Below are 13,290 nucleotides of genomic sequence, written 5' to 3'. Positions count from 1 at the left end.
TGTAGCTGTCTTCAGACACTCCAGAAGAGGGAGCCAGATCTCGTTGCGGATGGTTGTGAGCCACCATGTGGTTGCTGGGATTTGAACTCCTGACCTTCGGAAGAGCAGTCGGGTGCTCTTACCCACTGAGCCATCTCACCAGCCCTCTTATATTTTTTTAAAGCATCAAATTACTTTTGGCATTTTCGTCTGCCTGTGGAGGTTGAACGCATGGCTTTTATGATTTCTTCAGTGAAGGAGGTTTAGCTGATGAGAAACAATGAAAGGAGAAGTGAAAGACTCGAGGACACAAACTACATTTGCATGCCAGGACAGGAGGGCTGTGCTCAGAATGTCCGATGTGAGGGCATTGGTGGGGATTTGACTAGCACCTCCCACCTCCATTTGTCCTGTTTTCTTCCTTCCAGTAATGTTCTCTGCTTTTTTCTTGAACTGAAATATTCCTATAAACACACGTTCTCTCCAAATGGCTCCCCTGAGGCAGTGAAGGGCTGGGGCTAACTTCTGAACTCTGGCTTCTAGCAGAGAGAGGCAGTTCTTCCACAGAAGGTGTGCTTCTCTGGTAATGCAAATCGATTTCACTTCCTCCAGCAAGCAGCAAGAGGGAAGTCACACATCTGCTTTCTTTCTAAGTCTGAACATGTTTGGCACTGTGTCACTAGGAGTTAAGCCGTGATTTACATCTAAGGTTCACTTCTGTGTGGGCTTGGAGCCTATTTGGGGGTTTCTGACATGCACACCTCACAGGTGATCCGAGACGGTTGTGCTAGCCAGCCTCAGCCTACTTTGTTTGCCAGAGATCCAGGAGACCAGTCTGACACCTGACATACAAAGCATTGTTAAATGGAACAGAGAACCTGACTGTTAGAGACCATATTTTAATGACAATGACGGACCTGTGTGACACAGAGCACTGTGGTCGTTTTGTTGTTGTTGTTGTTTTGTTTTTTTTTTTTTTTTTTTTTTACTCCTGGGCAGTTGACTTCTAACCTGATATTCTGAGAGTTGCTTTGTCAACTCAGAATGAATTCTTTGTACTAAGATTGTTTGTCTACTAATCACACACACACACACAAACAAAACAAGCAAACAAAAAAACCCACAACTCAGTGGTTTTATACTATCATTTTTTCTGGAGGGTAAAAACAAAAGGCACTTGGGAAATTCTGCAGAGTCATATTAAATGCTAGGCCAGAATTTGGCCGCCCTAGCCATTTTATTCTGATATTTACCTGAGACAAGGTCTCACTGTTTAGTTCTGACTGACCTAGAATTCTCTAGGTAGGCCAGGCTGACCTTGAACTCATGGAGCTTCCACCATATCAAAACAAGGAATCTTTGAAGGTCTGTTGAAGCAAAAAACACAATTCTCACCTCAAGGAGAAAAATAAAGCATCATTTATTCTAGGTTCAAATATGAGTGATCTGTAAACAGATTCAGGTCACTCCAACATCCAAGCAGTTTCATGAAGTTTTTATAGAGAAAGAACAAGGACATTCATAAATAGAGGAGTTTTTTTTAATGCAATGGTGGGAACACCAGGTAGTGGGTTTGAGCAAAACTTCAAAGTCTTCCGTATAAGTCTCAGATGCCATCTGATGGCATTCTTAGCCTTTGGGTTGGTGGAAGCCAGGGGTTTGTTTCTACATTCCAAAAAGGATTTTATCTGATAGCAAGAAGGATAAGGTCAGTCATGGGGGTAGGCAATAAATGGCTGTACAGAGACTAGAGAAAGATCATGGTAACCTGGCTCTGGTCATGTAACACTGCACTGTTTACAATTGTGACGTCGTATTATCAGTCAACTACGTAGACTCCTCAACATCACTGGTGCAGCCTTTGTTCTACAACCTTTGATTCACTGTTTCTGGCTTTGGTTATACATCGCATGTTTGCATGGGTAGGCCAAATACAATTTCGTGGCCATTGGTGCTGGGAAGCCGGATTCCTAGGAACTAATAGAGATGAGATTGAGGAGGAAGGAAGGCAGACTTCTAGAGAGCGAGACAGAGTTGGTAAAGGCATGAAGGGAGAAACCTCTCTAGCCATCATGATCCAAATTTGATTTTGTGTATCAAATACAACATTTATATGTTATATATAATAGACACATTATATCTAAAGATAAAAGAATTAAGGACACAGGATAGCCTAAAGATATAAAGGCAGTAGAAGAAGGAAACAGTTATTTTAACCACTCAAAAACCTTCATTTTAAAAAAGATCTATTCACTTACTTTTATGTGCACTGTCTGTGTATGTGTCCTCCCTATAAAAGCAGAGGGTTGGATCCCCTGCCTGACATATGAAGTGCTCTTAACCATGGCGCTATCTTTCCAGACCCACAATTATTCTTTTTAAACTAGATTGGCTATTCCTCGTGTGTCTAAAGCTAATTATATTCTGTACTGTTTTGATTTTTGCAATATTTGTTCTGGTTTGATTTCTTTCAGTTTTAGTTTTCTGTTGGCAAACTTGATTTTACACCTACAATTGCAGAAGTGGCTTGTTTTAAGTTTACAAAACATTGATCTTTAATATCTGAGTTATTATAGTGTTCCTTGTGGACTATAATTGGATCTATGTTATTATCTTGGTATTGTGCCAGATTTTAGTTTGGGAAAGGAAAAAAAGTAAGTTATATTATAGAAGAAATCAGTAACAGAAATCAGTAGTGTTGCTTTAAATAAGCTGAACAACACTCTACTCAATGATAACTTGGTCAAGGAAGAAATAAAGAAAGAAATTAAAGACTTTTTAGAGTTTAGTGAAAATGAAGCCACTACATAGCCAAACTTATGGGACACAATGAAAGCAGTCCTAAGAGGAAAACTCATATCTCTGAGTGACTCCAAAAAGAAACTACAGAGAGCACACACTAGCAGCTTGACAACACACCTAAAAGCTCTAGAACAAAAAGAAGCAAATTCACCCAAGAGGAGTAGACAGCAGGAAATAATCAAACTCAGATTATTGTATTTTAATGCAATGGTGGGAACACCAGGTAGTGGGTTTCCCCAAGTAGAAACGACCAAGTAGAAACAAAAAGAACTATACAGAGAATCAACCAAACCAGGAGCTGTTTTTTTGAGAAAATCATTAGTGACCAGGATAAAATCTAGAGGTCAGACATGTCAGAAATGAGGATCCAACATGGTTTGTAGCCATAACCAAAACTCATCTCCTATTTTATAATCAGAAATAAAAATGTTGAAGGCACTTTGTAATATTTCTCACTTACTTTTTATTGGCAAAACACTGTTTAACTTTGGGGATCTGAAGAGACTAGCTGCATGCTATTAACATGTATAACGTTTAGACCTTATTACCAGTTCAAAAATACACAGGGCTAGCCTTAGCATGTACAAGACCTAGGTTTTATCCCCCAAACAATTTTTTAAAATATTTTTTGATGCAGACTCACTGTAGCCCAGGCTGACCTATAAATACAATTTCCAGCACAGGCTGAACAGAACTCACAGCAATCCTTATACCTTAGCCTGCTGAGTGCTAGATTATAGGCACGACCATATTATGTTAGAGTTAACTTGTTTTTTCTGTTTAAGTAAGCAAGTAGATGGTCATAGTAGAAAACACCTTTAACGCAGAGCTCAGAAGACAGAAGAAAGTAGTTCTCTAAGAATTCCAGAACATCCAGGGCAAAAAGTGAGGCCCTGCCCCATAAATAAATAAATAAATAAATAAATAAATAAATAAATAAAATTACATTTAAAAGTAAACTGAGCAGTGGTGGCACACACCTTTAATCCTAGCACTTGGGAGTCAGAGGCATCAGATCTCTGAGTTTAAAGTCAGTCTGATCTTTCAGTGAAGAGTTCCAGGACAGCCATGGCTACACAGAGAAGAGGTGGGGGACAGAAACAAGAGTACTAGCTGCTCTTCCAGAGGACCCAGCTTCTAATCACAGCACCCACATAACTACTCATAACTGGCTGGAAGTCCAGTTTCACGGCAGCTAATGCCTTCTGATCCCCACTCATGGCTATGGTACATATATACACATAGGCAAAAGCCTCACATACATAAAAAATTTAAAAAAATAAATGTTTAATTTTTTTAAAGTTCCTTGCTAATTATACTCTTGGGTCCCTTAAATATTCATCTATTTAAAACCACCCCAAACATCTATCTAAAAGACACCCCAAATTATATAAATTATTAGCATTGCCTTCAGTTGTCTTCTAGAAAAATAACATAAGATTCTATGGCTAAAGATTCCACACACATTGAACCCATAACTTAGAGGAATCTATATGGATCTGACCTGAAAGCCTCAAGCCTGAAAAATAGCTCTTACAGTATCAGAAAGAGCTATGCAAGCGGCTAAGGGAGCAATCAGTCATCTTATGTAGCTATAACATCTGCAAGCCACAATGATCATCACTGCAAGATATTCTGAAAGGTCTGATAGTAGCTCTTATATCATGGAGGTACTCAACAGCCACCGAAACTTGACTGAAGGCTTACTCAGTGGGAAAGAATTCACATCAGACACTGTAAGGCTAGCCAACTGCCCACCTGGTGAAAACAGGGAACCCAAAGGACAATTTACTATCTTGGTATTAGGACAGATTTTAGTTTGGGAAAAGAAATGGAAAGTCACCTTTCTAATTTCTGATAGAATTCTAAGTAGCGAACCTTATATCCCCAGATAAAGGTAGCTCTCATTCCTCATCCAAGAGGCTTCATCTTGCAGCAGATAGAGAGCATTTCAGAAAACTAAAACTGGACAAAACACAGAAAACCACTGATCATAGGGCACCCAGCCCTAGTAGATACACCTAATTACAATCCTTACACCTAAGGCTCAGGGGACATTATACAAGAAGGGACAGAAGAGTGTTGTAAGAGCTAGAGGACCAGGCCATCTGTTGTGAAATAGAATCCTCCAAAAAGGAACCAAAGGGCCAACAGGAAGTGGAAGAGTATAGGGAGGAGGGTGTAGATCTGGGAAACGTTGAGGGAGGAGTGGGGCTTGAATATGATCAAAATACACTGTGTGAATTTTTCAAAGAGCTAACATAATTATTATATCTTTTAAAAGTGGGTGGTTGATGTATAAAATGCCATATTGGGCACTGATTGCTTTGTGTATAATTTGGGTAAGAAATGTTAACTCAAGTCCTAATATGCCCACTAGACTCAGTTTTTAAAGCTGCAGCTGTTTTAAGTAATCAATATCTGAATATGCCATAGGGCTTTCAGAGCTTTCAGTTTGTCTCATTTTAATGTTTTAAATATCAGTAATGACTTATAATCTAGTTCGTTGAATCCAGTTAATATTCTTTACTTTTTTTAAAGGTAAGAGCTTGATATAAGAGTTTTGAGTCAAAATAGAGCATTCCCTACTTATTTTAAGTCTTCCAAAAGATTTATCAATGAAAAAAAAACTTAAAAATTTAAATCCAAATATACTGACTAATGAGAGACATTGTTTTACCAAGGTAGTAAAAAGACTTGAGCCTTTTCAAACATGATGATTTGTTCAAGTAAGGTAGGAAGTCCAGGTAGACAATCAGATCTAACATGAACGTTATTAATGTAAAAACCCAGCACCCTTATCTGTAACTTAACTAAAATCAATATTAATAAATATTGATTCCATCACTTAGGTTTATATCAAGCAAATTCAAAACATCTTAGATAATTCAAAAATATCTAAAATGAAAAGGTTTAAGAATATAAAAAGTGAGGATTAGTAGAAATATTGTCAGAGACCCTTCTAGTACAGTCACTTGGAGAGCTCAGTCGCCAGTGTAGTTGAAGACAGTTGTCATTTGGCTTCTTTGAAGTCCCCGTGAATGAGTCCTCCCAAGTAAGCACAAGTCTGAGGTAAGAAATGTGAATGTAAGGATTTATCTCTCAAAGTCTTACAGCACAAAAGTTAGTTAGCAGTACCTGGTCCAGTCCTCCAGGCTAAAGGGGTCTCAGTGTTAGTTCATTTTCCAAGTTCTTCATCTTTCAGGAGTTTCGAGTGGATTCCATATTTAGGGCTTAGCTTGAAGTCCCTTATGAAATTATACGATCTCTCCTTTTAATGGAGGTGACTCCTGATTCTTTACACAAAGACTGTAAGACATGGCACTTACTTATGCGGAGACATGGCTATCTCTCAAAGGGCAGGGGTGTAAATCTTAGCTTCATCAGCACTAACAGGAGTGTCTTCAGCTAAGGAAGCTATGAGCTTTTGTTTCTTTATGCATTTAGAGATTTTTGTTTATTTATTCACCAATACCGAAGATTTAAGGTACTAAACACAGTGAAAATGTGTACCATAGTCCAAATTTTACAAATGTATTTACACATTTGCTCACAAAATTTTTTATTATTGTTATGTAAAGGAACACCCCAAGTAGGAATATTTTCTTATAAAATTTTTCCTACTGGTTAGGAAAGCATACAGGTAGTGACCATCCAGCTTCACTCAATAAGAAAACATACAAAGATAGATTTGGATAAAACCTAATCACATTTTAAATGACTCAGTGAGTAAAAGGATACAACGTGATAGCTATGAATAGGGAGAGATGGCTAAGAGTTTAAAAGCAACAAGTGCTCTTGTTCAAACCAAATCAAAGTGAGTTTGCTTCACAGCACCCACATGGAGGCTCCCAACTGTCTGTGACTGCAGTGCCAGCAGATCTGACACCCTCTTCTAGCCTCTGTGGGTGCCAGGCATGCATGTGGTACACACTTAAAACATGAAATCATTAAATCCAAAAAAATGTTAAAGACATTATTCATTTCATAAAACCTTTGTTGTATAAACTAGTTTTTCTGTAAACGTTATTAAAAGAAAAATCAATATTTAAGAAAACATTAGTGTTTTAAATAGAGTATCAGGCACCATTTCTACAGAATATAGAACATCAACCTTGGGAATTTTTAATAGCCTTTAATTACAGCAACTGAAAAACACATGCATTGTATCTTAAATATCTAATAGTTATAAATATAGGCACAACAGTGAGCCTTTTCTGTGCTCTTTTAACAAATTTAAATGAGCTATCTCTTAAATATTTAAATCTTATTATAGCAGATATTTAGAAATTGCTTCTGTTTAAAAATAAGGGGGAGGGTGTTGCAAATGCCGACAATGTCCTTGGTCTGTGCTGCAGCCCGAAGCTATGTTAACATCTGTGAGGTGTGCTTCTGCCAGAGGCCATATTGATGTGAGCGCTGCACTGTTACCTGAGGCCATGGTGATGTTCGGAACTGTGCTGTCACTGAGGGCCATGTCTGGTTTGTGGTCCTGCTTCTATAACTGTGTTTGTGGTGTGTGCTGTCACCAGGAAGCCAGAGACCATGAGGAAGCCTGTGATCTCATGACTCTGCTGACTGTAAAGCAGGAAGCTACTTTTGCTGTGATATGGATGACTGCAGACTCACAGATGAGGAACAGGGACATGGAAGACTTCTGTGACAATCCCTACCCCCACCCAACCCTCACTCCCTAAAAAATGTAGCTACCTAAACAGAAAGCCATTGCAGATTACTTGTAAAAAGTTTGAAAAGGATGCTGAAGTTAGCTCTCCACCACTGCTGGGTGTGGGAGGGGAAGGACTCGTTCTATTTAAGGGACAGGAACTGGGATTTTGACCGTGCTCCAGTGAGAATATAGATAACAGGAATTGGATTTAGTTTGTTTTCTTTTTAATTCTTTTATTTTTCTTGGTCTGTCACAGGGGAGGGTGGGCCATGAAAGGACTGGAAGATGAGTGCAATGGGGTGCATTGTGTGAGACTCAAAGAATCAATAAAAATAGTATGTTGAATAAAAAGGGGGGAAAGGAGGGGGACCTTTTCATTTGAACTGGGCATCTCTGCCTGAACTCAGCTTCATCTCTTCCACTTTTTTCTCCCTCCACCTTTGTAGTAAGCGAATAAATTATTTAACAGGCATTCTACTCAAACGATTTTTCTTTTCTTTCCTTAAAGCTGAAGGCACAGAGATTAGTTATTGTCTCAAATACATTATAAAAGATAAATTTTATTTAGGCTATATTGAAACATGTGAGGATGAATAGTAAACCTTTAGATACATTTGTAAGATTTTATGTAGGCTAAGTGGGGTTTTAAACGACAATCTTTTCTTTAGTTCTCAAATTTTAGAGTTATATCTTAACTCGGTTTGAAATAAGGATCTTGAATTAAGCTTTTTTTTTAAAGCTATGTTTAAGGATTTTAGGTGCAGAGAGTTCAAAACACTTCAAAACAATTATATTACCATAAACATATATAATACAACCAGAATAAAATAAATCTTCTTGGCAAAATAAAATAGTTCACATCTCTACGTCATCCAGAAGAAAGGCCTTCCAAAAGGACAATCAAAGGGGAAATGTGTTGTTGTATAACATCAGATTTCTATCTTTCTCTGTTTATGAACAAGCCAAAAGACACCTCCACAGGAGGAAATTGTTAAGATAGCATGGAATTGTCCCCCTTAGGTTTAATCTTAGAGGCCATACGAATCTTTTCCTCTGATACAGCATTTGTTCTGTTGGATATAAAGAAGAGGCAATGTTCAAGGATACACGAGAGTAGGAGTTATCACATATCTCAGAACCTCTTAACCTCTAAATGTTTCTTAATTTCCTACCTGGTTTTAACATCTCATCACCTTTGAGTTTGTAGTTGCTGTATGTGTGTGTGTGTGTGTATGTGTAATATATATGTAATATACATTTTAAATATAGTATATATTACTACATATAGTAATACTTATTACACATTTCACCATTTCTTTATATGTATTAAAATTCTAATGGAAGTAAGCTGTCCATGTTTAATTCTACTGTCCACCAAGGATTTCTCATTTTGTGCAAAACAAAACAAAACCCACAGCAACAACTTAGGATAAACATTTTCTCATAGAGGCAACCATAGGCCAAATTATCTTTTCTTGTATATTCTCCATCTCCAACTACATATGAGCTGAATGAGTGCAGTTATCAAGCACAGAGGCAGATAGAGGCCCAGAGGCAGGTTCTGTTCAGTAGTTCCTCTTTGAGTCTCAGTTTCCATTTTCTCCTGAAAATGACACGAGCTTCCCCGAGCTAGCTAGGGACTCTGAGCCCTGGGTTAGGTTTATGTGCTGCCTAAGGCAGAAGGGCAGGGTTAAGCAGTGCGGGTGGTAGAAAACTGCTAATTATTGAAGTGATGGCAAGAGATAAGTAAATAAGCCACCAAGCTAACAAAGATATGTCCAGAAACAAGATGGATACCCTAAAACAAAATGCTCTGAAACAAAGAAAACACACCCTCCAACCCCCTAAGTGTCCAAACAGAATCCTAAGAATAAGTTCAGAATAAACCTAATGACTATTATTGACCAAAAAAGGGGAGGCCCAAAGTCCCACAAAGAACTTACCAAAATGTACCACAAGAGGCAATGACAGTTGGCACAAGAGCCCCATGATGATACATGGTGCAAAAACAGACTCTTGAAAGATAATGCAAGAGTTTATTCTGAAGCCAAATATAAGTTGCCATGTCCTAGGAAAACAGATTCAGGTTACTTTAACTACCTACATTCCATTGTGATAATGATTTCATGAACTCTTTATAATGACAGAACAAAGTCAGTCATCATTAGAGCTATTTTTTTTTCAGATGCGTTGCTAGGAACATCAGATAGAGAGATAGGCAGGCTAAGGAAGAAGGGGAAGTTTTTGCTGAGTCAGATGTTATCTGAGTTGGTGGAAAGGAGTGATCTGTGTGTACATTCCAATTTTTTTTTTACCTGATAGCCACACTGATGTTAGGTCAAACACAGAGGTGGATGATAAATAGCTGCTAGGAAGCTAAAGGTAACTCAATGTAATTTGGATCTGAACATGTCGAGTAACATCTGTCCATAGTCACAGAAATTGCACACAGTTACCATCATTAACACAGGTACCATTTGTTGGTTGGTTGGTTGGTTGGTTGGTTGGTTGGTTTTTTTCTGGGAATTTAGGTTTGCAGATTGAATAGTGGAGAACAGACACTCCACTATTCCTATAGCAGACATCGCTAGCCAGACCTTTGATTTCCTCTTGAATTCTGAAGCTGCCTCAGTACATCCTCAATTCAGATGTCTAGGCTATTCTAATGGAAACCTGTCTCATTATCTACTAGGTAAACAGGGACTGAATATTTGTTGTTGGACAGGTGTAGCCTCCCTCAGCCTTGAAGCAGGCTGATCCAGACTTTGACCTTGCTGCCACTAAGGAGATTACCTAGGGTAGATCTGACCTTGATGGCTCTATTTACTCTTCTCTAAGACTCTGCTTTACACCCTGTAGATCGCCTATGGGCTGGCTCCAGACACCAAGAATGGGCCTACCCTCTTTATAAGCATGGACTCTCAGTAAACTTCAGAGGCTTTGAACAGAAAGGTTTGTCTTGGTGCCTTCTGATCTTTTTCAGCCCCAGCCCGCCTTTCAGGGGAACCCAGTTCAAGGGCCGCAGGGGGCTACAGACAGGCATTCATTGTAGGTGCTTATTGTGCGGTCACTAACATCAGATTTAACGTTACTGTAAAGGTCATTCTACGTGTGTGTGTGTGTGTGTGTGTGTGTGTGTGTGTGTGTGTAGAATACTGAAGTTGACTTTAAGCTCCTTCCTTGATTGCTCTCTTCTTAATTAGCATTTTTGAGGCTCGGTTTCTTTTGAGCCCAGACTCCACAGTAGTTAGCCAGTTTGCTGTGCGATGAGTCCTGTCTCTGCCTTCAGTATGCTAGGTTACAGCTGAGCCACCACTTCCTCTCAGCATGTATGCAGGTTTTGAGGATGTGAACTCCAGTCATCCCAACTGCAAGCCCTTTACCCACCGCTCTTTCTACCTTTCCTCTTCTGTCCCCCTTCAAACTCAACTCCACAAAGCTTGAGCATAGCTAGCTCCCATTTCTTCCCATCCGGCTTCTGATTGTCCCTCTGACAGCCTGCTAGGCAAAGCATCTTGTGTATCTTTCTTCAGCTGGAAACAGGATGTTGACATGGAGAGCTCAGCACAGAATTTTATTCTGTCTTTATTTTTTTACTCCTCACATCTTTCTGGCCATGTGACTTCTTACTTGAGAAATATTTGGGCAAAAGAAGTGATTGAGTAACTTTGGGTTTATCTGAGTTAACTGTTGTCAGAGTTCACATTTCCACATTTGTTTTATTATCATGCAACTCAGAATAACAGCTGAGGTTTCCCTAAAATGAAAAGTTTTATTATTTATTATAATCACTAGGTTTTAAAATGTATAAAACTATTTCTGTTAAATATATTGAAATATTCCGAACCATAGCAAATCTGTTTTCTTGCTTCCCTTGTGGCTATAGGATTGTAATACTTTCCATTTAGCTGGGTACAGTTTTTTCTGTTTAATTCTAAACAAGTTTTCACTACAATTTTTCATTTATTGATCACTGAGCCCTAAATGGGGCATCTCTATCAGCATCACCAACACTCCTCCAGGCTCAAGGAACATTGTGAAGGTTTGAGCAGGAAGCATCTAAGAGCCAAAGGCTAGGGAAGAGTACCATGAAATGCTGTCATCCAGATGTGACTCAACCTTCATAAACATGAACACATAGCGGCATCGATTCTTGCTTAAGAGTGGGTTCTTCAACAGTTCATAATGTGTAGAGATGTCATGAGACCCAGCCCCTCCCCAAGGAGCTATTGTTGCCTACTAATGGTTCCTGTGGGAAGAGATACCATTTTCTTCAATGTTTTGCTTATCTTCATTTTCCAGTGGACTATGGTGAAACAAAGTCAAAGTTACCATCAAAATACTCAAACAGATCAAAATAGAAACAAGAGCATTAGCTTAGGTAGTTATTCCATTTCAGCATATATCTATATTTTGGGACCTCTGTTGAAATAGAAGGAGAGAGAGAGAGAGAGAGAGAGAGAGAGTGTAAAACTTAAAAATTAGGTTAACAGCATGTGCTGGGCTGTGGGTTTATTCAGTTCCTAGATTTTGTTCTGTTTTACATAGTCACTCGAGTTTCTGAGTTGCTATTTTGACAAATAAGGATGTAAAAAAAGGAGATTTTAGAACTGAAATAACATTAGTATCCAAGGGCTATCATTGACAACAGACACGTTCTGGGTTTTCCCTAAACTTTCACCTCCACAGCAGTGAAGCAAACAATAGCACCTACATGCAAGTAATAGGTGAAGCTGCTCTGAGGCATCTTCTGGCTGCAGGCATCAGTGGAGCGGTCACAGGGTATAGGCAGAGACTTGGTGGTTATCAGCTTTTGCCTTCTGAGTTTGCTGGGATGTCTGAAGATTGTTTTGATAGCTCATTCCTTTCAGGATTTGGAAAAGGGCATGTTAGTAGACCTGAGGAACATGCCTTTCCCCTGGCAATGTATGACAGTATCTGGAGCCATACTAACTCAGAAGGATGTCTGAATATTTTATTAATATCCTGAACACAGGGAAACAGTTGTAGTGACATTTGAGTTAATGCATGGGACAAGTAGAAGTGTTGCTTGATTCATTACAGAATTCATTCTAGACTTCCTTTTGATTGGAACAGACAAATTTTTCCTGAAAAGGACCGACCTTCTTGTAAGTATTTTAGGCTTTGCCAGTGAATTGTCTCTTCTGTTTTGTTTTTTGTTTTTTTGTTTTTTTTTTTTTTTGTATAAAGATAGATGAAGAGTAAACGCAGTCATGACTGTGTTCTATTAAGTTATTACTTACAAAAATGGGTTAGAATGGACTTGCCTTGCGATCTGTTGCTTACTGATCCCTTATTAAGGATAACGGGATTATAAAATATCTCAATTTAAACATGGAAAAAAAGCTCACCCTCACTCCCTTATCATGAGGAAATAAAATGAGCAGAGGTCTCATTCATCCCTGCGAGAAGATTATTACTAAAAGACAAATAAATGTTGACAAGGACTCAGAGAAATGGAGATTCTTAAGCACTAGTGATGAAAGTGGAAGTTAGTATAGACATATGGAAAATTGTATGGACACTTCTCAAGTATCTCAACGTAAAACTTCGGTATCTTCTAGCATCCCAGGTATCTTCTAGCATTCCCAAAGGAAATGAAACCATTATACCAAAAGGATCCTTGCATCCCCATGTTTGCTACAACACTTCCCACAGCAGCCAAAATTTGGAACAAACCAGGATGCCTTTTATCCAATGAATGAAGAAAATCAAATACTACTCAGAACAAAATCATGTCCTCTGCCAGGAGCCCCCTGGCCCAGGCCAAGGTAGCGGTAGAGTCACAGAGTAGGACTCTGGTGATGACTTTAAAGTCT

The sequence above is a fragment of the Mus caroli genome, chromosome 19 (genome assembly GCF_900094665.2).
Source record: "Mus caroli chromosome 19, CAROLI_EIJ_v1.1, whole genome shotgun sequence".
Classification (NCBI taxonomy): Eukaryota; Metazoa; Chordata; class Mammalia; order Rodentia; family Muridae; genus Mus; species Mus caroli.
Note: the sequence above shows the minus strand (reverse complement) of the source record.